We start from the raw sequence: 22,586 nt of genomic DNA on the forward strand, positions 1-22,586 counted from the left end.
ACAAACTGAATCCTCTGTTCTCTCTGCACCTTCCCGATTATCTAGTGCGCTCTCATAACCTCGACGGTGTTAGGATGAGGCCACGGCCGGATCCGGATTCCATGATGCTCGGTGATAACTCTAGAGGTAATTGTTCTCTTAATTACAGAGAGTGGAGTGTTATCCACAAGATTCAAAGGAACATTTCGAAATTAAGAACTAATATTCAGATCAAAGGTATATACCTGTATCCTATCCGTTCATAGAGAATGGGAAATTAATCTCAACCCTGTCAAATAGTGCAAATGGTAACGCTAAAGAGCATTTTGACGGCTAAAAATATCACTAACAAAAAATGGAAAGCATATACCAAAAAAATGTATGCAGATAAGAAATATATACAAATATGTTAAAAAAATTGATTCACAAAAGAAATTGTTGTCTTTTAAGGTGATTCCTTTCGAGTCAGATAGGGCATTCCAAGGAGTTCAATTCAAAACACAATGTGAAATCGATAACGAAATCAAGCATATGCTTTCATTCTTGCCATTGGGATGAGCAAAAGAAACCTGGGACGCTATAGACAGAGTTTATCCATGACTACAGAAGTAAGAATATGGAAGTAAGAACAAAATCAGATCTAGTAACAATTCAATCACACGCAAGTAAAAAGCAGAGATCCAAAACGAGAAACCATCAAACATAAACAAAAGTATGTATATACCTTAGCAGCAACAAGACTACTAATGTGAGCCATATCACAAAGCAAGAGTGCACCGCATTTATCTGCAACTGACTTAAACCTAGCATAATACTACCGCAGATAATCAATCTGGGTCTGAGGTCTAAGGCCTTCTCTTCAAGTTTAACAATAGCCACACGTGCGGCTGCACACCTTCGAGATTTCTTAGGGCTGCTACACAAGCTGCACACCTACGAGATATAAGGAAAACCACATTACTATAATTAGATTATGTATCTTACTTTCAACAAGAAACCATAAAAAATTATGTTTCAAACCTGTGAAAATTTAGTATCGTCTTCTTGAATCCCGGGATTATGCTTTCGTCTAAAATAACCGCTTGGACTATTGACACAACTTTGTGCCGCTCACTGAGTTTTAGAAGAGTAAAACTCTTGGAATGGTGAGACCTTAGTACAAAGATTTTGAGATGAAGACCTTTCTTAGAGGTACAGGAATCAGGAAAAGAGGTCTTCTTAGGTTTGAGAATTCTAAACAGGCGAATTTCTTAGATCTGTGAATTTGAAAAAAAAAGGAAAAAGGATATTAGGGTCGGCTATGTAAACGGCCGACCCTAATAATAACTCATTGGAGTCGGTTGTTTGAAAACCGACTCTAATGATGATTTATTAGCCACGGTCAAGTACAAACCCAACGCTAATAACTCTTAATTAAAGGCAGAAGTAAAAATGAAGGTCATTAAGTTCGGTTTTGTATGTTGACCATGGCCAATAAGATATCATTAGGGTCGGTTGTTTCAAACAACCGACTCCAATGACCTTTAGCTACGGTTAATAATAAAACCGTGGCTAATAAGGCGTAGCTAAAAGTCATTTCTGTACTAGTGCCTATAAGTGTGAAATCATAAGTATTGGGATACCATAAACCTGTATTCACTGAGCCTTGCAAATATTTAAGGATTCTTTTTACAGCTATGTAGTGAGATTCCTTAGGGTTAGATTGATATCTAGCACAATAACATACTGAGAACTGAATGTCCGGCCTACTAGCAGTTAAGTAGAGTAGAGAGCCAATCATACCTCGGTACAATTTGATGTCTACTGACTTACCATTCTCGTCAGCGTAGAGGACAGTGTCAGTGCCCATAGGGGTAGATATTGGCTTACAATTATCAAGTTCATACTTCTTCAATATCTCCTTAGCATATTTAGTTTGACTGATGAAGATGTCATTTTTCCCTTGTTTGATTTGAAGTCCAAGGAAGAAGTTGAGTTCTCCCATCATTGACATTTCAAACTCAGTCTGCATCTGCTTGCTAAATTCCTTGCACATTGACTTGTTAGTGGCACCAAAAATAATGTCATCCACATATATCTGAGCCAGTAGGGTATCTGTACCCTTCCTCTTAATGAATAAGGTTGTATCAGCTTTACCTCTAACATAATTTCTAGTCAGCAGGAAACTGGTCAGCCTCTCATACCAAGCACGTGGTGCTTGCTTGAGACCATACAGAGCCTTTTTGAGTTTATAAACGTGGTTTGGGAACTTGGGATCCTCAAACCCTAGAGGCTGATTAACATAAACTTCCTCGTTTATAACTCCATTAAGGAATGCACTCTTAACATCCATTTGAAATAATTTAAAGTTCATATAACTTGCATATGCACATAAAATTCTTATAGCCTCTAGCCTTGCCACTGGGGCAAAGGTCTCACCATAGTCAATACCTTCTTGCTGACTATAGCCCTGAGCTACGAGTCTTGCTTTGTTCCTGACCACGTTCCCTTGTTCATCCAGCTTGTTGTGGAAGACCCATCTTGTTCCTATGGTCTTCTGACTTCTTGGATTTGGCACTAAGTCCCATACTTCATTTCTTCTGAATTGATCAAGTTCTTCTTGCATTGCATTCATCCAGAACTCATCGTGCTCAGCTTCAGCGAAGTTCTTTGGTTCCTGAACTGAGACGAATGCTACGTTGCTGAGGTATCTCCTGAGTTGATTTCTTGTCATCAGGGTGTTTTCAGCAGCATCAAGAATGGCACTCTCTGAGTGACCTCTTGGTATTCTGATCTCTTTTGGTAGAGTGATTTCTTGAGCTGGTTGTGTTTCAATAATCTCTGCAGGTATAGATTGGTCAGTGAAAACAATTTGAGTTTCGCTTTTACCTTTGGTCAGCCCTTGAGGTAGTGACTCAGCGGCTGTTTCTTGGTCAGCGGGTGCTGAGTATGGATCATCCTCAGTCAGCTGCTTGTCTTTTCCTGCATGGTTAGTTTCATCGAACTCAACGTGTACTGACTCTTCTAAGACCTGAGTTCGTTTATTGAAAACTCTATATGCTTTGCTGTTTGTTGAGTAGCCTAAAAAGATAGCTTCATCAGCTTTTGAATCAAACTTAGCAAAGCTGTCTTTAGTATTTAGAATAAAACATTTACAGCCAAAGGCACGAAAGTATCCAATGTTGGGTTTTCGTCCTTTCCAAAGTTCGTAGGGAGTCTTCTTTAATATGGGTCTGACTACAGCCCTATTAAGTATGTAGCAAGCTGTGTTGACAGCTTCTCCCCAAAAGTACTTTGGAAGCCTATGCTCACTCAGCATTGTCCTGGCTATTTCAACCAAGGTTCTATTTTTCCTTTCAACAACCCCATTCTGTTGAGGCGTTCTAGGAGCAGAAAAATTATGGTCAATGCCGATGGCTTCACAGAATTCAACAAACTGTTGGTTTTTGAATTCTCCACCATTATCACTTCGGATGTGAGCTAGCTTTAGGTCTTTATCATTTTCAAGTTTTCTTACTAATGTTGAAAACGTCTCAAAGGTCTCATCCTTGCTACTCAGCAAGATGATCCAAGTGTACCGAGAAAAGTCATCTACAATGACCAAAGAAAATCTCCTACCACCCAAGCTCAGCGGTTGGACTGGTCCGAAGAGATCCAAGTGTAGCAACTCGAGTGGACGCTTGGTTGAGACAATGTTTTTACTATGAAAAGATGTTTTAGTTTGTTTTCCAGCCTGACAAGCATTGCATAATTGATCCTTTTCGAACTTAAGTTCTGGCAGTCCCTCAACTAATTGCTTTCTTGCTAATTTGGCCAGGAGGTCCATGCTTACATAACCAAGTCTCCTGTGCCATAGCCAGGAATTTTCTTCCTTTGACACTAAGCATACGTTTTTTGAAAATTTCTTTTCCAAATTCAGCATAAAGACATTATCAATACGAGGGGCAGTTAAAATCAATTCATTTGTTTTTCCCTCGAGTATTTTACATCCAATGTCATCAAATATAACTTTTCTCCCATTATCACATAGCTGAGCTATGCTGAGTAAATTATATTTAAGTCCACTGACTAGGGAGACTGACTCAATAGCAGGATTACCACCAACGGTTCCTGCCCCTACTATCTTACCCTTTTTGTTGTCTCCGAAACTTACATTTCCACCTCGTTTACGCACAAGTGTGATGAACTGAGTTTTATCACTAGTCATATGCCTCGAGCATGCGCTGTGAATGTACCACATCTTTGACTTCTCAGCACATCTCAGGCTTACCTGCAATATAGCTAGTTATCTTTAGGTACCCAAGTCTTTTTAGGTCCTTGTTTGTTAGGCTCAGCAGGTAAAGCATCATATTTAATCTTATGACGACACACTTGGGCAGTGTGTCCATTTTTCCCACAGAAGTCACAGCTGACCTTCCGTTTGGGATATCTCACTGACTGGTCAGCACCCCAGTGCTGAGCATGCCAGCACACCTTTGTGGTGTGTCCCTTCTTCCCACAGAAGTCACACTGGACATTCCGCTGAGGATTCCATCTCTTCTGACTAGTACTTCGGTACTGAGTGCTCAGAGGAATATTTCTTTTATTCGGAACCTTGAATTGATTCTGAATAGATGTGACATCCTTTCTCAGTTTCTTAGAATCTGATTGGACCTCAGAGACAAACTTATGCATAGTTTCTACGTTGCTATGCAAAGTTGAGTTGTATTGGAGAAGATATCGAAGGTCACTGAGTTTGACCTCTTCAATCTCGTCACATCGCCTGCTGAGTGCTCTAACCTTCTTGTTACACTTTTTGATAAGTGTGTAGAGGTCACTCAGGGCATTTATCATTTCATTTCTGAGCAGGGGTAGTGATATTACCTCAGTTGAGTGTGCCTCATCGTCAGATGCAATGGATGGGTCAGCATGCTCAGAAACACAAGGCTCAGCAAGCTCATCTTCCATGAAGCAGATCTTTGCTGACTCAGTGGCATCAGCTCCTGATGATGATGACTCATCACTATCACTCCAGGTTGCCACCATTGCCTTCTTGCTGTTCTTCTTTTCCTTCCTCAAGGTGGGACAACTTGATTTGATATGGCCAGTTTGATGACATTCAAAGCATGTGATGGGCTTTGAGCTGTCCTTCTTGTACTTGCTGTCGCTGGAATCAGCTTTGTACTTGTCAAACTTCTTGTAAGGCTTCTTGGAATATTTATCATTCTTTCTGAACATCCTTTTCATTTTTTTAGTGAACATTGCCATTTCTTCATCGTTTGTTGAGCTCCCATCAGTGGAGTCAGCTTTCATGACAAGAGACTTTTGCTTCTTGTCCTCAGACTTCTCCTTCACCTCAAAGTTCTTCATTGAGATCTCATGGGTCAGTAGCGATCCAATGAGTTCATCATACTTGTAGATGGTCAAGTCTTGAGCTTCCTCAACAACAGTTTTCTTGGCTTGCCAGCTTTTAGGAAGACTCCTCAGTATCTTCTTAACTTGCTCTTCCTCAGTAAAGATCTTGCCAAGTCTTTTGAGCTCGTTGATTATGTTTGTGAACCTTGAGTTCATGTCAGAGATTCCTTCATCATCATTCATTTCAAACAGCTCGTACAACCTCATGTGCTGGTTCACCTTGGACTCCTTAACTTTGTTGGTCCCTTCGTAGGTGACCTCCAGTTTCTTCCAGATCTCCTGCGCTGACTCACAACCTGAAATCTTGTTGTACTCTGAAGCATCTAAGGCACAGTGAAGCATGTTTATAGCCGAAGCATTATTTTGTAGCTTCTTGAGATCATCCTCTGTCCACTTAGTCTCAGCTTTAACAACCGTTTAGCCGTCAATAGTTTCAACAGGAACAAATGGGCCTTGGACTATAAAAAGCCATGCACTCATATTTGTTGCCTGAATGAAATTTTTCATTCTGTTCTTCCAAAAGGTGTAGTTAGACCCGAAGAACAGAGGAGGCCGAGTAATGGACAGTCCCTCAGGAAGAATCTGAGTTGTCTGATTTCCTGGGAGGAAACGAGTGCTGTTCTCAACCATCATGGGGATCAGCTCAAGATAGTTATATCTTGCTCAGTGAGCTTTTAAGCTCTGATACCACTTGTTGGTCCCGTATAACGTGACAAGGTTAGTTCCAAGGGGGGGGGATATGAACTATTTAAAATTTTGTCCGTTAAGGCTGACTTCTTTTCTTAAGAAAAGGTTTACACAGCGGCGCTAAGTAGTTTTAAGACACAAGCTTAGTTAACTGGTGACTAAGTCTGTTTCTTTCCTTGAGTCAGGAAATAGCACTTTGAGTCTATTCCTGAACTTAGCTTCTTAGTGCACTCAACTCAGCGTGAGTTCGTTACTTAGTCAGTTTTATAGCAAGCAATATATAAAGGAGTTTAAGGGTTAGAAATATGTTACTCAGCAGACATATCCTGGTTCGGCCTCTCCGCCTACGTCCAGTCCCCGGAACGCGTTCCGAGCTTTTTGAATTCTCTACTGAGCTCTTTAAAGGTAGAGCACGAAACCTTTTACAATAGAAGCTGAGTATACAAAAGTACCTCCCTCTATACCTCTACTCACTCCTATAACTACCGCTGAGTACTATAACCGAGTACTCAGCTTCTCCTTTCTATTCTTCTAGAAATGATAAAGTGTTTGTCCTAAACAACAATTGCTAAGACACTTTAGATGAATAAAATCACTCTAGACTTTTACACAATGATTGGAATTGGTGTAAGATTTGCTTTGCTTTTCTCACAGAACTTCAAGTATGAACTTGGTCAGCGTTTCGACTAATTGAAGATTTGCATCGAATGAAGCAAATGAGAGGCCTATTTATAGTGACACTTCAAGCACCGGTAATTTTGAATTTCGAAATAACCGTTGGAGGCTAACGGCTTCCTGTCTTTGTCACTCAAGACGTGCTCAGTGTCGTTGGCCAATGAGATTCTTGCATCTTCTGTCTACGGCAGTGCTCAGCAGCTTTTCGTTAGATGAACAGAATGTTTCGACATTTATAGTAAAATCTTCCAGACAACTTCCTGCGCCTTCTGAGCTTTACCCAAAGTAGAAATACTTTGTCTCCAAGTTGATTCTGTTCTGCCGCTGACTTGTACTTCTTGTCGTTCAACTCAACAGCTTCATCTTGAAGCAATTGATAGAAGGCTTCTCGATCCTTCTTCACGCTGAGCTTGTGCTTTGCTTAGAACGACTGCGTTTTGTCTTCTTGGGCCGTGTGGTCTTGATCTGTTGACTTGGGCTTGACTTCCACTTATGGGCCTTTAGGCTTTTTATCTTAATGTCTTATACATCAATAAACTCAACATTGAACAAACACATTAGTGTGAATAAATCAAACATTTAAATTTAATGTGTTAGAATATTTTTATCATTTACATAAATAATTTTGTCAAATCAAAATCATGTGGAAAGGTGTTTCAACATTCTGTTCCCTGAAGACATGGCCGAAGTTGATGGTGTCGAAGGAAGGACATAATCTTTTGATCCCTTTTACTAAATTTTGGCTGCTCAAACAAGGAGCTTTATTATCAGAGATAAGCTTGACTGCTTCAAGGTTGTCAGATTCCAAGAGCAGACTCTTAACACCCAGACTTTTGGCGAGTCTAAGCCCAGAGAAGATTCCCCAGAGCTCAGCGGAAAAGGAGGAACCAACACCTAGGTTCTGAGCAAAGCCAGACACCCAAGCACCACCAGTGTCTCTCAAGACCCCACCAGCCGCAATCCTCCCATCCGACAGACAGGACCCATCAGTGTTCAACTTCACAGTCCCTTCACCAGATCTCTTCCAACCTACTAAATGGACCTCATTTCTCTGGTTAATATTAGATAACCCCTCATCTTTAAAACTCTTAATAAAAGTATTAATTTTTTTGGAGAAAAAAGCAAGTAAATTAGGAGAGATAACCGCCCCTTCCCAAAGATATCAGCATTCATCCACTACCAAAGCTGGTGACAAACAACGGCAAAGAGAATAGCCCCATGCTCAAGCTCAGGCAATAATACACCCTTAACACCATCAATAAACCACTCATGGCTAGGATAGGCCAAGAAATTATGAAGCATATGATCTGGCAGAATTTCCTTCCACACATTCTTGCTCTTAACACAATCCCTAAGAGCATGACAGGTAGTTTCAGACTGGACTCTACACCTACTACAAGTATCAGCCTCCACTAAATGACGCATTTTCTTATCTACGTTAGTAAGTAACCTATTCTTAGCCCCAGGCCACAGGAAACTCCTAATGCGATAGGGAACTTTTAAGGCCCAGATATTCTTCCAATTGATAGAAGGAGGAGAGTCTAAATTAATGTAGAACGCCTCAAACGCAGACTTACAAGAATAGGTCCCGCTATTTGTAAGGGACGAACAGTGAATATCCTCATCTTCCTCCTTACTGCTCACTTTGACTCCCCTAATCTTCAGGAGCGTTTCCAGATTAAGGTAGGTCTCAAATTTCGACCAAATCCAATCTCCCTCCAAGTCCACCACATCAGCAATACTCCAATTATGAATCTCCAGAGGTAGCGTCGAAGTACACTCCTCTAGTAAAGGCTTCATCCCCAGCCAGGTGTCATTCCAAAAACTAATAGATTTACCATTGCCCACCGATCAACCAATCCCAGAGCAGAATTCAGAGAACACTGCATTAACTCATTTCCATAAGAAGGAACAATTAAGAGCTCTCTCCTTAAGGCCCCAAAAACTTTGTCCTTTCTATATTTTCCACACAATAACCGAACCAAAGAGCCGACGGGGATTGCCACATTCTCCAAAGGAGCTTCATTAACAGGATTTTATTATTGTCTCTGGCTTGTCTGGTTCCTAAACCTCCCATATCCTTAGGCTGGCAGACTTCCTTCGAAGGAACCAGATGGACTTTATTTCCCTCTTCCCAGTTTCTCCACAGGAACCGACGATTAATTTTATCAAGGCCATTAAGAACAGGTTACGGTAATTTACAAGCTTGCATTAAGTGATTGGGAGCAGCACAATTCACCGATTGGATCAAGGTAAGCCGGCCCGCCAGAGAAAGGGTTTTAGCTTTCCAATTAGCACAATTCTTATTAGTTTTATCAAAGATCTCTTTAATAGAAGCTTTCGAGACTCTATCACTATGGAGGGGAATCCCCAAATAGTTTCCAAATGCCTTGGTAAGAGGGATACCAGAAATCTCATTTAAATCCTTACAAACATATGATAAAACGTGAAAAAAATAAAAAATATATATTATATTTTGTATGGGTTGGATAAAAATATTTCGTTGAATTTAAAAATATATCCAATTCTATCATTAAATTACAAAAAATATGATTTTTTTTAAAACCAACTGATATGCAATTGGTGCAGAACAAAAAAAACATTTGTGTTTTATAACTATGTATGAAATTGATCCAATTTGATGACGTTAGGGGTAAAATTGATATTGTTTGTCGATATTAGAGATAAATTGCACAATTTTAGACGTTAGGGATAATATTGCTCTTAGTTGTAAACATTTGGGTATTTCTACATAAGATATTTTAATAAAGTAAATTATATATTGAGGTTTCGTGGTATAGTTGGTTATCACGTTAGTCTAACACACTAAAGGTCCCCAGTTCGAACCTGGGTGAAGCTAATATTTTACATTATGCCTACTTACTTCTATTTCCCTATTCATATACTTATAGGGTAAATTACATCCATGACCAGTGAACTTTACCAAATCATTGAACTTCAATTCTTAACAATATGATACTTAACTAAGTACTCAAAATGACCGTTAACGACCTCAAATGAAAATATTTAAGAATTAAAGTTGTTGAGAACGACATTTACCATGAAACCACATTTTTTTATTTTCCAAAATCACATTTTTTGGAGCTTTCTCTCTCTAAAAATTCACTTTCTCTCTCCTAACCAAACAACACCTAAATGGCATTAAAACGAAATTTTTCAAGAATTAAAGTTCCTTAAAATATTATTAAATCTTCGAAATTTTTATTTTCAAACCGTCAGTGGTCGTTTTGAGGCGTTGAGTGGCCACCGGTGTTAAAAAGTGTAAAGTTCAGTGGCCATACTGTTAAAAATTGAAGTTTAGCGGTTATAATATTAAATGGGTAAAGATCGGTGACCATGGGTGTAATTTACCCTATACTTATATATTATTCATGTATTTATTTAATATTATATATTTACCCTATGTCATTCTCTCTACAAATGATTTTGTTACAAATAATTTAACTTGCATGCTTAATCACGCTTTTTCACGATTAAATTTAAATGATTTCTAACTTCACATTTTTAATACGCCTTAATCGTTCCAATGGCGATTTAGGTGCGAACATGTAAATAAATGGGGTTTTTGGGAGAGAAATTAGTTTTAGACATCGGTGTATATAGCTTAGCATAGATACATATATTCTCAAATATTGTAATTTATCTTTCCGATTTACATTTTCTCATTGCCTCTTTTCGTACATATACCGATTCATTTAACTAAAAATGAGTGATTCTTCTAACTTAAATGACTTTAAATGAAATGCTTAAGATGGTTTTCAAAACGAGAAAGAAAAGGTTTTCAAACGAATTTGGAACTTGAAGAAATATGTGATTAGACCGTTAGCGCTTAGTAGTGTTAAGTAGGAGGCTGGTGGTTCAAACCACGCGATTTTGAGGTGCCTAGTAGCCTTTCTCCGGAAAGGAGCTAGCCTTCTCGACTCGTATCCAATTTTCCAAACCCAATCGGTCTTCGCAAGGAATCTAGTGTTCATTTCCCATTCGTGGGTGGCGACTCTTCCAACTCCGAGCTCCGGTCCCACCGAGTAGTTTGATTCCCAGATTGGTTGCTTTCGGCTCCAATCATATCGTTGTCGTCAATGGTATCATCCCCTCAGGTTCACCGAGCGAGGCTTGACATCAACAATAGCTTTTTCCAACAGCAAAGCGTAACAATTGAAAATCAATAATATTCATAAGACATTATTCTACAAATAATTTTGTTTGTAGAATGAGAAACTCTTCACTATATCAACTTGCTCATTTTGCACATGAAAAATTGACATTGACTATTATATATGACAAATTAAGGCATTGTTTGATAACTTAAAAGAGCAATTTTTTTTTGTAAAAGAAAGTAGGATTTATATTAAGTAATAATCTCAGTCATAGAACGTAGAAATGGAGGGGGGTGATAAGCCACAGGGCCGTCTCCAGCATTTTAGAGGCCTTAGGCAATTTTTTTTTTCAAATTTGTCAATATTAGTTTAGAGATAACAACATAATTTCAAACAATATATTAGCGTTCATATAACAATCAAAATCAAATAATAATAACCTAAGCTAAGAAATTATTATTATTCTTGCTTTTATATGTGCAAAGTCTCTAATTAAATCACTATAATAGCTAAATTTTTTTCTTAATAGACGATATGGCCAAATAGTTCAACCTCTCTTATGAGATAGTTGATCAGAGATAATTTTTATTAACTTCAGATTAGAAAAACTTCTTTTGGAAGTAACTACGGTAACTGATATAATCAATATAATCATGTAAGCAACCTAAGTATTACGAAAAGTAAGATGCAAATTCCTTATGTATCCTAACACTTCAACTGGTTTGATTAAATTATTGGTAATGATTTTCTGATTTTTTTGTGTCACTGAATAAATTGAACCACTATTCATACATAGAAAACTAAAATGACAAAAAACGGATACAATAGTAAAAAATTGCATTGAAAACTAAACATTACAAATAATATGAAATAAAAAAATTTGATAAAATGTGACAGTTATTTTAAATTGGGGGAGCATATAATCAAAGGAGTAATAATTTTTTGGGCTATTTGCATGAAAATCATATTTGATTATAAAATTACAATTATATCATAGTACGAAACTTAATTCTCAATATGTATATCACAAATAAAGTATGATTTTATATCTTAATTTGTAAATTTTAGACCTCAATTCATAAATCATAAACACTAAAAAATATATTTTAGATCCTTAATTCATAAAATATAGTTCTTAAAATATATGAAAAACAATGGTTTTTTTAGTTTAACATTGTTTAAATTAGTACTTGGCATAGTTGTAAATAATTTGTAAAATCTGAATTTCTGTATAAATTTTCCTTTTTTTTTTGTAATTAGTGCAGTAATTAATTAAAATTTAATTAGCCTTAATACGATAGGCTTACTCTTAAATAATTGTACTCACAATTTAATTAGTACAATTTAATAGATAGCCTATTTTCTAGTGTAGTGCAGTATAAAATTTACTAAAAAAAATTATGCCTTTTAATCTATTACTAGTCTTTGGAGTAAATTAATAAATGTTGGCATGTTGCTGAAGGTTTAAATTAAAAAAAAAGAAAAGAATTAAATGAAAGAGACAAGATAAACTATGATTCGTGAAAATGAGTGGATGTATGAGGTGAGGTAACTGACTATAAGTAAATGCTCATGCAGTTACTTTTAATCACAAAAAAAAAACGAAACTATTCATTAAAACATAAATTTGAGGCCTCACAATTTTGTGAGGCCCTAGGCCGGCGCCTAGGGAACTCCCCCTGGAGCCGGCCCTGATAAGCCATTCTCCTCGATGGGCAACATTAGCAACGGCTCGTGCAAGAACATGTGCTTTGTTACTAAAAATCCTATTAATGAAACTAACAGAACAGTTAGAAATAAATATTTTCAACATTGATTAATATTTAAATGTGTTTGATAACTAACCATTTAAAATATTTCTTCTAAAAAAACCGTTTAAAATATCTAATTAGGTTAAAACTCACTTATTATGGTAAATTAAAATACTTAAATTAAAACTTTAAGTTACAATATTAATAATAAGAACTTAAAATCAAATTCAATACTTTAATTTTAAGATTTACTAAAATAGTTACAATATTTAATATTAGTTTTAGTATATCGATTGCTGATGCATACTAAGATGAGTTGCTAGCCTCTTGGAAAGAAAACAATCACTTAATCTTATTGAATTAATTCACGTTAATGACAACTTAAACTAGTGTAACCACCAAAATGTTTTATATAATTAATAATGTTGAATTCAATTAATGAGACTTTTATTACGGAGGAAATAGTGGAAAATAGTGAAAAATCTTAGTTATATATACATAGATAGATTAATCTCTTCTTATTGCTATTTCGATCTGAAACTCCAATTGGTATCTGGGAATTCCTTACACTGTGTTATTTTTCACTAATTAAGAACAAAGGTACCTCATTTCCTTCTGTGTTCTCTTACTTCGATTCATCTAGCCTTTTTGCTTGAATTTAAGAGTTTTTTTAGGAATTTTGTTTGTGCCATTAATGAAACTCATGTAGAATAGTTTCTGGATTGTGATGAGATTTTGTGAAATTATTGGCCGTTTTTTATTTTCAGGCATTATTTTTGCTTTTTCCTTATATTTTTGGTTGACGAATTTATTGTTTAGTAAGAAAAGTTGATTTCTTTAAGCTCATTTTTTTTATGTTGAAATTTTGAAATATGAGAGATTATTATCTTCTAAATGCAATAATGTGAGATTATATTGCACGAAAACTACTCTTCAATAGCGTTTTTGCATTTCATGTTTGTTTACTACACGTTCTCCTCTCGTTTCTCTAAATATTGAAAATATAAAATGTGTTTCTGGTTTAGAAAAACATTTGCATTGTAACTATAATTCTTGCTAATTGAAACTTACTATTTAGCAAGATGCCACATGTGCAGGTAATGGATCTTTTAGCAATATGCCATATAGGAGGAAAATTCAAGACTGCCAGTGATGGCACAATGATCTATGAGGGAGGGAAAACTCATCCTATCTTAATCGACAAACGTGGTGATCTAAAGCTTAATGACTTAAAGAAAAAAGTGGCTACAATGTTTGATATTCCTCCTTGGTGCATCTCTAAGGTCAATTTCTTCTTCCCACCTGATAGGAAGTATCTCATTGATGTCGATAATGACTTCATATACAAGTCGATGATGATGTTGCATGATAAGTCTATTGATATATATGTTGCTTAGAGGATGATTTTGCAGCGATTGATTGTTTAATTTGATTGAGATTTTTAATAATGTAATCAAACATTATGTTATAGAAATGATGAATTTGTGTTCCGATTATTTGGATTTTTTAGATAATATATGTGATTTTAAGAATTAAAATGTCTAGTTTATAATTTGGGAATAATAAGTAACCTCAAAATTAAATAGTCATAGTTATATTCTACCAACGTGAGAATTTTAAGGCCTAAAGCCGAAATAGTAAATCATGGTTATAATAAATAAGTACAATTAAAAAAGCAAATAGAAAAATTAATTAGATAAAAGAAAAATTAGCTAAAATTACACTTTTTTTATTATACTTAATAAGCGCCTCTTCTGAAATAGTAAAAAGTGGTTATGATCACAATATAGGCTATGGTAGAGGTGCACGTGGTCGGTTAACCAGTCCATTTAATTCGGTTAACTATATTTCGGTTAACCTATTATTTTGGTCGATTAACCTATATGTCGGTCGGTTAACCATTAGCTACTTTTCGTAGCAAATATCACTTTATATCTATAATTATTCACTTTAAAATAAAGGACAAAGTAAAAATAAAATGCTCGTGGTTTACCCTATTTGTAAATAGAGGTCTGTGGTTTAAAAGTTTACAAATAAAGACATGTGGTATGCCTTTTTTTACAAAACAAAGTATTTGAAATTATATTCTTAAGTTCTGATTACAATCAAGATTATTTAAAAAAATAAATAAATTACATTTATATATTGACAAAACACAAACCCGAAAATCAAATTGCAACTGTATAAAATGAACTTAAATATCAATTTACTTCATAAACTGTCAAATTAGTAAAAAACGTAAAATGTCCACCATATGATTTATTGTGTCGATTTAGAGTGTTATTCTTTAGGGAGTTATGTTTTGTTGATATGTAAGAATGATTTTTTAAAGATAAAAATGTTTTCGGTTGTAATTAGAACTTAATTGTGAAATTGAAATATTTTTTTTTTTGTAAATAAAACATACCACATATCTCTATTTGCAAACTTTTACATTACGGGCTTCTATATGTAAATTGTACAAACCACGGACATTTTATTTGTTCTTTTCCCTAAAATAAATATATAACTATTTAAATATTAAAAAAAATATTGAACATCAAATTTAATTAATAAAACCGCAAAAACATTAAATTATAAGTTATTTTAATCTTTTTAACTATTAAATTAAATATAGTATATTTATATATTGATAATTAACTTTCTATATATAATTTATACTAGTTTTATGTGTATCAATGCATAATCGGTTTATTTTTCGGTTTCGGTTAACCATCGGTTTTTAAATAAAAAACCGTAACCTAGTTCATCGGTTACTGTTAACCTATTTTTCGGTTCGATTTCGGTTTCGGAAAATGGTTTTTCGGTTTTTCGGTTAGTTTTGTAAGGCCCTAGGCCATGGCAGTACATTTGAAGCTGAACTCTGGGGCATCCTCTCTAGTCCCCGTTTATCTATCAAGAGAAATTTGAAAAGGATTACGGTGGAGTCTGATTGTGTAGAAGGAGTCACTATGATTAATTCGAGTTGTTTAGTTCATCATCATGTCAGATCCTTGATAGGAAATATTCATTTTCTTAGAAGTAAGTTTGAATTTATCACGTTCCTCATATCTATTGGGAAGGTAATAGGTGTGCTGATTATTTAGCATCGAAAGCCCAATCTATCCAACTAGGCTTCCATGTTATTTCCTCCCCTGGTGGTGTTCTTACCGGTCTTCTTGAAGCTGATTTTCTGGGTTCTTCCATGTCTAGCGCAGTTGCTACTTGATGTAGTTTTTTTTTTTTTGTTGTTTTCTGTCACTATTTTCATATCCTACAAAAAAATCTAATTAAAACATCAAATTTCATATAAAAAACATTTTATTTCGCTTTAAGTACCAAGTTGCTCATGCAAAATATTATCTACCGGCATTTCTAGATGCAAAATCACTAAAAATAATAGTGGAAAGTACACACGGTCCAGTAAGGGTTGAGCTACTGAAAAATAATTTTACTTTGACAGAAAATAATCGTTAGACATTTTAAAGTTCAATAGTAAGAATTAAGTTCAGAGTCAGAAGCATGTTTGATCAGAGTTAAACATATGAAAGAATGATGCTGATACTTAGATATAATCTACGTGAACAATAACTTAAGTCAAAACAATGTTGAGTCTTGTTGTTGGCGTCCTTGGATTGATTCAGTATCAGAACTTTATGTAAATGATTCTCATAGACAGTGGCGGATCCAGGAATCGACGTCCGGGGGGGGGGGGGGGGGGGCTAATTTTAGTCCGAATATTAATTTTTCGAAGTCCAGCCTGTTAGGGATGGACAAATTTTTTTAACCTTCTAGCACACTTAAACTTTATGGTTTTTGTATGTTAGCTAAAAATTGTAACATTTTCATACTTTTTTTTTATTTTTAGCTATAATTTTCATAAAATTTAATTTAGAATTAAGATAATTGAATCTCAAAAAGTACGAAATTGATTTTTTTTAATAGAAAATTGATTTGTTTTATAGAAAAGAGATAATAAATTCTTAAAAAAAAGAGATCTAATAAAAATAACTTCATATAATAAAACAAAAAATGAGCTTGATGCGGTTTGAACCCATGACCTTTCGCAGGGGCAGAGACAGGGGTGGGCCCGGGGGGCGGGCCCCTCCGGCCATTGGAACCACCATGGTAACGAAAAGTTTCGCCCCCCCTAATATTAGTCTATATAGACTCTATGTAGTAATATTTCATTTTTTAAAGGTAGATGAGATTGTTAAAAACACTTGTTTTTTTTAAAAGGTCCTAGATTCAATTAGGAGTGAGCAGAACCGAACCGAAAACCCAAAGACGAAAAACACCGGTCTGAAAAAACCGGACCAAATCGGATCGAATTATAATTTGGTTTGGTTTGGTCCTAATTTTTAAGCTAGTTTGGTTTGGTCCGGTCCAAAATCGAACAAAACCAAACCAAAATACAATATGTAGTACTTTTAGTTTTAAGGTTTTAAATTAATTAACTAATTATATATAGAAAAGAAAAAACAATTAAATATGTTTTTTCTCTGAACTAATTATATATATACAAAAGAAAAACTAATTATATGATTATTGTCTTTATATAATTGTTTGATTATTCAAGGCACAAATAGTTGTAGGTCGCTAGTGCTTTGTTTGGTCCAAACATGAACCAAACCGGACAGGACCGAAATAATTCGGTTCGGTCTAGACCAAATCAAATTATATTTTGGTTTGGTTTGGTTTAAAAAAATAGAGGTAATTTGATTCGGTCCAATTTGGTTTGGTTTGGTTTTTGGACCGAACCGGACCGTGCTCATCCCTAGGTTCAATTCCTCCAAACCCCAATTTATTTTAGAAATCATTTATTTATTTAAATTTTATTTTTCAAAATTCAAAATTTTAATATTTTGGACCTATTACTCCCTAGATCTAAATTTCTAATATTTTTAGCCCTGTTAGGCCTCTCTAGATTCAAATTTCTTTTTTTTTTGCCTTTTAAGCCTCTATAAATCCAAATTTCTAATTTTTTTTGGATTGTTAGACATTTCTAAATCAAAATTTCTAAAATTTTTTTGGCCTGTTAGACCTCCATAAATACAAATTTCTAAGTTTTTTTTTGCCTTTTAGGCCTTCTTAAATCCAAATTATTAAAAAAAATTTGCCTGGTAGGACATCTGAAATCAATTGTTTTAATTTTTTTACATGTTCAGCCCTCTCTAAATCTAATTTTGTACATGTTAGGACTATTAAATGAAATCTAGTTTAATTTTGAGAAATTGTATATTAATACTTAAAATTGGTTGTTGACCATTCAAATTATAACACGTATATATACAAAAAAAAAATTAAGCAAGTTAGCAAAAAAAATCCCAAACGCACATGTAAAATCCCAACCGAGCAATCCTGTATTCACTACTAGCTCAGAGGATCATACTTGAAGTATTTATCTTTGATTTGTTTTAGTTTACGTGTTGATTGATTTGAGTGAATAGCTGATGCTTGGAGGTTCTTTATTTGTTTTCCAAAGACGCAAATAAAATAGGCTTAAAACATTATTTGGTTCGTGACCTATTCAAAATTGTGTCATTTGGCCCTGATCTATTATTTGGTCACATTTGGCCATTCACCTATCCCATTTGGTGAAATTTCACCCAATTTGTATGAATACTTAACGGAATCTTTATCTCATTGATAAGTAACGATATTTTGACACTTAAACTTGAAATATGATATTTTTAAAAGTTTTTTGTTTCATACTATGTGGAAATAATTAATTAGATTAAAAAAACAAAAAAAGAAAACAAAAAACAAATCCTAAACTAAAATCTATTAAGTTCATGTGTGAAAATATCGTTACTTATCAATGAGATAATGATTCGGTTAAGTTTGAATCGAAATTGGGTGAAAGTTCACCAATTTGGAATAGATCATGGGCCAAATATGATCAAATAATAGATCATGGATCAAATGACATAATTTTTGGATAGATCATGGGCCAAATAGTGCTTTAAACCAATAAAATATTAACTTCTTTTCTAATTTTCATACATTTTGTTTCCCAAAACTTCATGATGTGTTCAAGTAAATGACTTTAATATTCATACATTTCCCTGTAATTTTGGGTGTGTGCTTGATGATAGAGTAGTTCGAGTGTCGTGACTATTCGGGTTTGTCGATTCTGTATTGTGGAAGGTCTTTTATATAAACTCTCATAATACTTTGGTTAAGTATATTTATTAATTTATAAATTTATTGATCTCTGAATTCTTTATCAATCTGATTCAATGTTAGGTCCGGTTTTTAAAACATTGGTATAAAGTAAAGAATGGAGATAGAATTGAATTGTGAACATGGTTCTCCGTAGCTGAATGTTATTTAATTTTATTTCAATAAAGTGACTTTCATAGTAAGGTTTTATGGTGTAGTTGGTTATCACGTTAGTCTAACACATTAAAGATCCCCATTTTGAGCTTGGGCAAAGCCAAAACTTTTTCAATTTTACTCACTAAATATGGGCCTGGTTTTATTGTAGTTGAATCACAGTGTTTTTTATTGAATTTTTTTCTGACAAATAAAATTATCGGAATGATCATGTGATAACCACATCGAAAATAATTTATTTTTACTAAATGTGGCAAAAGTACATACGATATGAAATCAAGATGCAATTTTAATATATAGATTTAACTTAGTAAGTAATGTATCATTTTTGGATGACACGAAACTGACATGCAGATTTTAGATTGAGTTAGGGGTTGATATGCTAACCCATGGAAATGAATTCGCAAAACTAGCAATTGAAATAATAATATATGGAAAAAACGACACCAAACGACATAAATATTTAATATTTATTATTATATTTTCTCGTGTTTCTATATGTCACTTTATTAATAAAGATAATAAAATTATAATGTTTACTTGCAAATATTTTTTATTCTATTAATTTTAATTTATTATCAATTTTATTATTATTACAAAATAAGTTAATTGATTAAAAGAAAAAGAAAAAAAATATTATATGATGTGTGTGATTCATTAAATATTGTTATCGTGACTAACCACTAGAGAAGATTTGTGGTAGAGAGTGTTTTGAAAAGAGAGTCGTTAAAATGGTGATGTGTCCATACCCTCCAACCATTAGAGTTGCTCAAATGAACTCCTATAGCCAAATAACACAGTTTTAGACAACAACAAAAAATACAAGTCTATTTTTGGAATTATATCCCTAAAATGTATGTATTCTTTTTGCAACAAAAAAAACTCGAAGGCATTCATGTGTAAACTCTCAAAATCATAGGGGTTATTTTTAGAATTATCCCTAAAATTTATGTGACCAAATATATGACGGGTACTAGATACACTAGGTTAATCTCATACCCTTCACATGGTAAATCTTTTAGATGTCATTTCCTTTTACACGGGGTTCCGTACTAATTATCATTCCAAGTTAACTGCATAATCATCTGATGTTCTAATTTGCTTCATACATTTCCCTATAATTTTGGGTGTGTACTTTATAATAGAGTAATTCAAGTAAGGTGACTATTTATATCCTCGATTTTGTGTTGTGGGACAGCGGCCCGTATGAACTCTGATAATAAAGTTAATTACAAGTGTGTTGTGTATAAAGTAAAAAAGGGAGATAAAATTGAAACATGAACTTGGTTCACCGTTGCTGAATGAGATAAGAACTAAATTTAACTATACCGTTCAAGCGAATTGCAGATTTAGCCCCAACGTATGAAATGGTGGAAATTTAGCATTAACGTTTCTAATCAAGATCAATGTTAGTCGTGCTTTATTGAAAATTTGAAAGACTGGGTTGACTGTTATTAATTATCACATCGGACATTCTAAACAAGTTTGTTGATAAACTAAAGCAATTTCGTACATTTTTTGTAGCTATATTAATGACGCATAAATTATTTTAGCTAGTTTGACAAAAAAAATTGTGATTAACTTATATATAACATATTTAGTTTTTAGCATTTTAACCAAATTTTTGTAATTTTGTTAGTAATTAACTAAATATCTTAGACACAATTGATATTTGGAATGTCTGAAGTGACATTTAAACACCAGTCAAACTAATTTTTTCTAATTTTTAATAACGTATGGCTAAAATCAATCTTTCTTGGAAATATTAGAATTAAATTTGCACAATTTCACATGTTAAGGTCAAGTTTGCATTCCCTTAAAACGGTAGGGTTAAAGTTGACCTCCGTTGTTGAATTTTATTTAAATTTATTTAAATAAAGTGATTTCCATAGTAAGGTTTCGTGGTGTAGTTGGTTATCACGTTAGTCTAACACACTAAAGGTCCCCAGTTCGAGCTTGGGCAAAGCCATAACTTTTTTTCAATCCTTTTAAAAAGAAAAGGTGTAAAAATACCTTTAAAGTTTACCGTCATGAGCAATTTTACCTTTAACATTGGCAATCAAGAACAATTTTACTCATAATATTGTCAAATTTGGTCAATTTCAGACATTATTGTAAAACACATATATTTTGTTTTTTTCAGACATTATTGTAAAACACATATATTTTGTTTTTTTTTATTCTGCCTCAATTGGATGAGTTTGTTAAAAAAGATCATATTTTCTGTCATTTAATAATAGAATTGGAGGTTAATATTTATTAATTGGGGGAAATATTTTTAACTTTTTTTGTCCAACTCTTAAAATAGATAGTATTTTTTTCACATCTAATCATATGTTTATGATCTGATGAGTGATAAAAATGACTCACGTGTGAAGAGTAAATGACATGATTCATGACTGAAAAAACAGTTTGATGAATTATTACTAAAATGGATCCAACTTGGCAACATTAGGATAAATTGTTCTTGCTGCCAACGTTAGGTAAAGTTGCATCATTTTAGATGTTATGGAGTAAATTTGCTCCTGGCTGTAAAATATATATATATATATAAAGTTTTTTGGGCGTTGTGTGCGATTTATGGCTAATTGGGCTCCCTTATGTGTACTAAATTTGGGCTGCTAATTTTGGGCTTTTTGTTTACTTTTTTTTAGGGGAAAATTACACTGAAATTCATATTTTAAAAACTATTTACAACTATGTCAAATTATAATTTTAGATTATGTAAAATTAGTAAAATCAGTACTTTAATATATTTTAAGGATTAGAATTTATAAGTTAGAAGTCTAGAATATATTTTCTACGGTTTATAATTTATGAATTGAAGTCTAGAATTTTTAAATTATAGTGTAAAATCATAATAAATAGAAAATAATGACATATTAAGAATTAAATTTGGTGATATGACTTAGTTGTAATTTTATACTTAATTATGATATTCATGTATTTGACCCTTTTTTTAGTAGACATGGGCCCGGTTTCAAGCAATTGATTGATTCCCCGGGAAAATTGCACAGAAATTCATCTCTTAGAAACTATTTACAATTATGTCAAGTCATAATTTTAGATTATATCAAACTAGTAAAATCAATACTTTTAATATATTTTAAGGATTATAATTTATAAATTAAAAGTCTAGAATATATATTTTAGGATTTATGATTTATGAATTGGAGTCTAAAATGTTTAAATTATGGTGTAAAATCATAATATGTAGAGAATAATGACATATTAAGAATTAAATTTGGTGATATGACTTAGTTGTAATTTTGTAGTTAATTATGATATTCATGTAATTGACCCATGATTCACAATGTTAGTTGTTGAACTTCATTTTTTTGGGGGGTTAAGGTACAAAAAATGCCCCCAAACGTTTTAGGTCAGAAGTAATTTTATCCCTAACGTTTAAAATGATGTAATTTTATTCCTAACATTAATATTTTGGGTCAATTTCAGATACTATTATAAAATACAGACATTTTTGTTACTTATTTTGCACCAATTACATATCAATTCGTTCTAAAAGAAGGATTTCATGTTTTTTGTAATTTAATAATAGAATTAAAGATTAATATTTGCTTTGGGCTCTGCCTTCCTTGTAACAAAAAAAAGAAGATTAATATTTATAAATTCGATGAATTTTTGAACTTTTTTGTGTAATTCGTATAAGACAATATATTTTTTT

At 33.6% G+C, this 22,586-nt stretch overlaps 2 non-coding genes across 2 annotated transcripts; both read left to right on the forward strand.

Moving 5' to 3' along the window:
* The first annotated feature begins 9,500 nt into the window (after positions 1-9,500).
* TRNAV-AAC (transfer RNA valine (anticodon AAC)) lies at positions 9,501-9,574 on the forward strand. Its single transcript has one exon. It is a non-coding gene; the product is annotated as a tRNA-Val (tRNA).
* An 11,222-nt stretch (positions 9,575-20,796) lies between these two features.
* TRNAV-AAC (transfer RNA valine (anticodon AAC)) lies at positions 20,797-20,870 on the forward strand. The gene has a single exon. It is a non-coding gene; the product is annotated as a tRNA-Val (tRNA).
* The last annotated feature ends 1,716 nt before the right edge of the window (positions 20,871-22,586 follow it).

The sequence above is a fragment of the Euphorbia lathyris genome, chromosome 8 (genome assembly GCF_963576675.1).
Source record: "Euphorbia lathyris chromosome 8, ddEupLath1.1, whole genome shotgun sequence".
In the NCBI taxonomy this organism is placed as follows: Eukaryota; Viridiplantae; Streptophyta; class Magnoliopsida; order Malpighiales; family Euphorbiaceae; genus Euphorbia; species Euphorbia lathyris.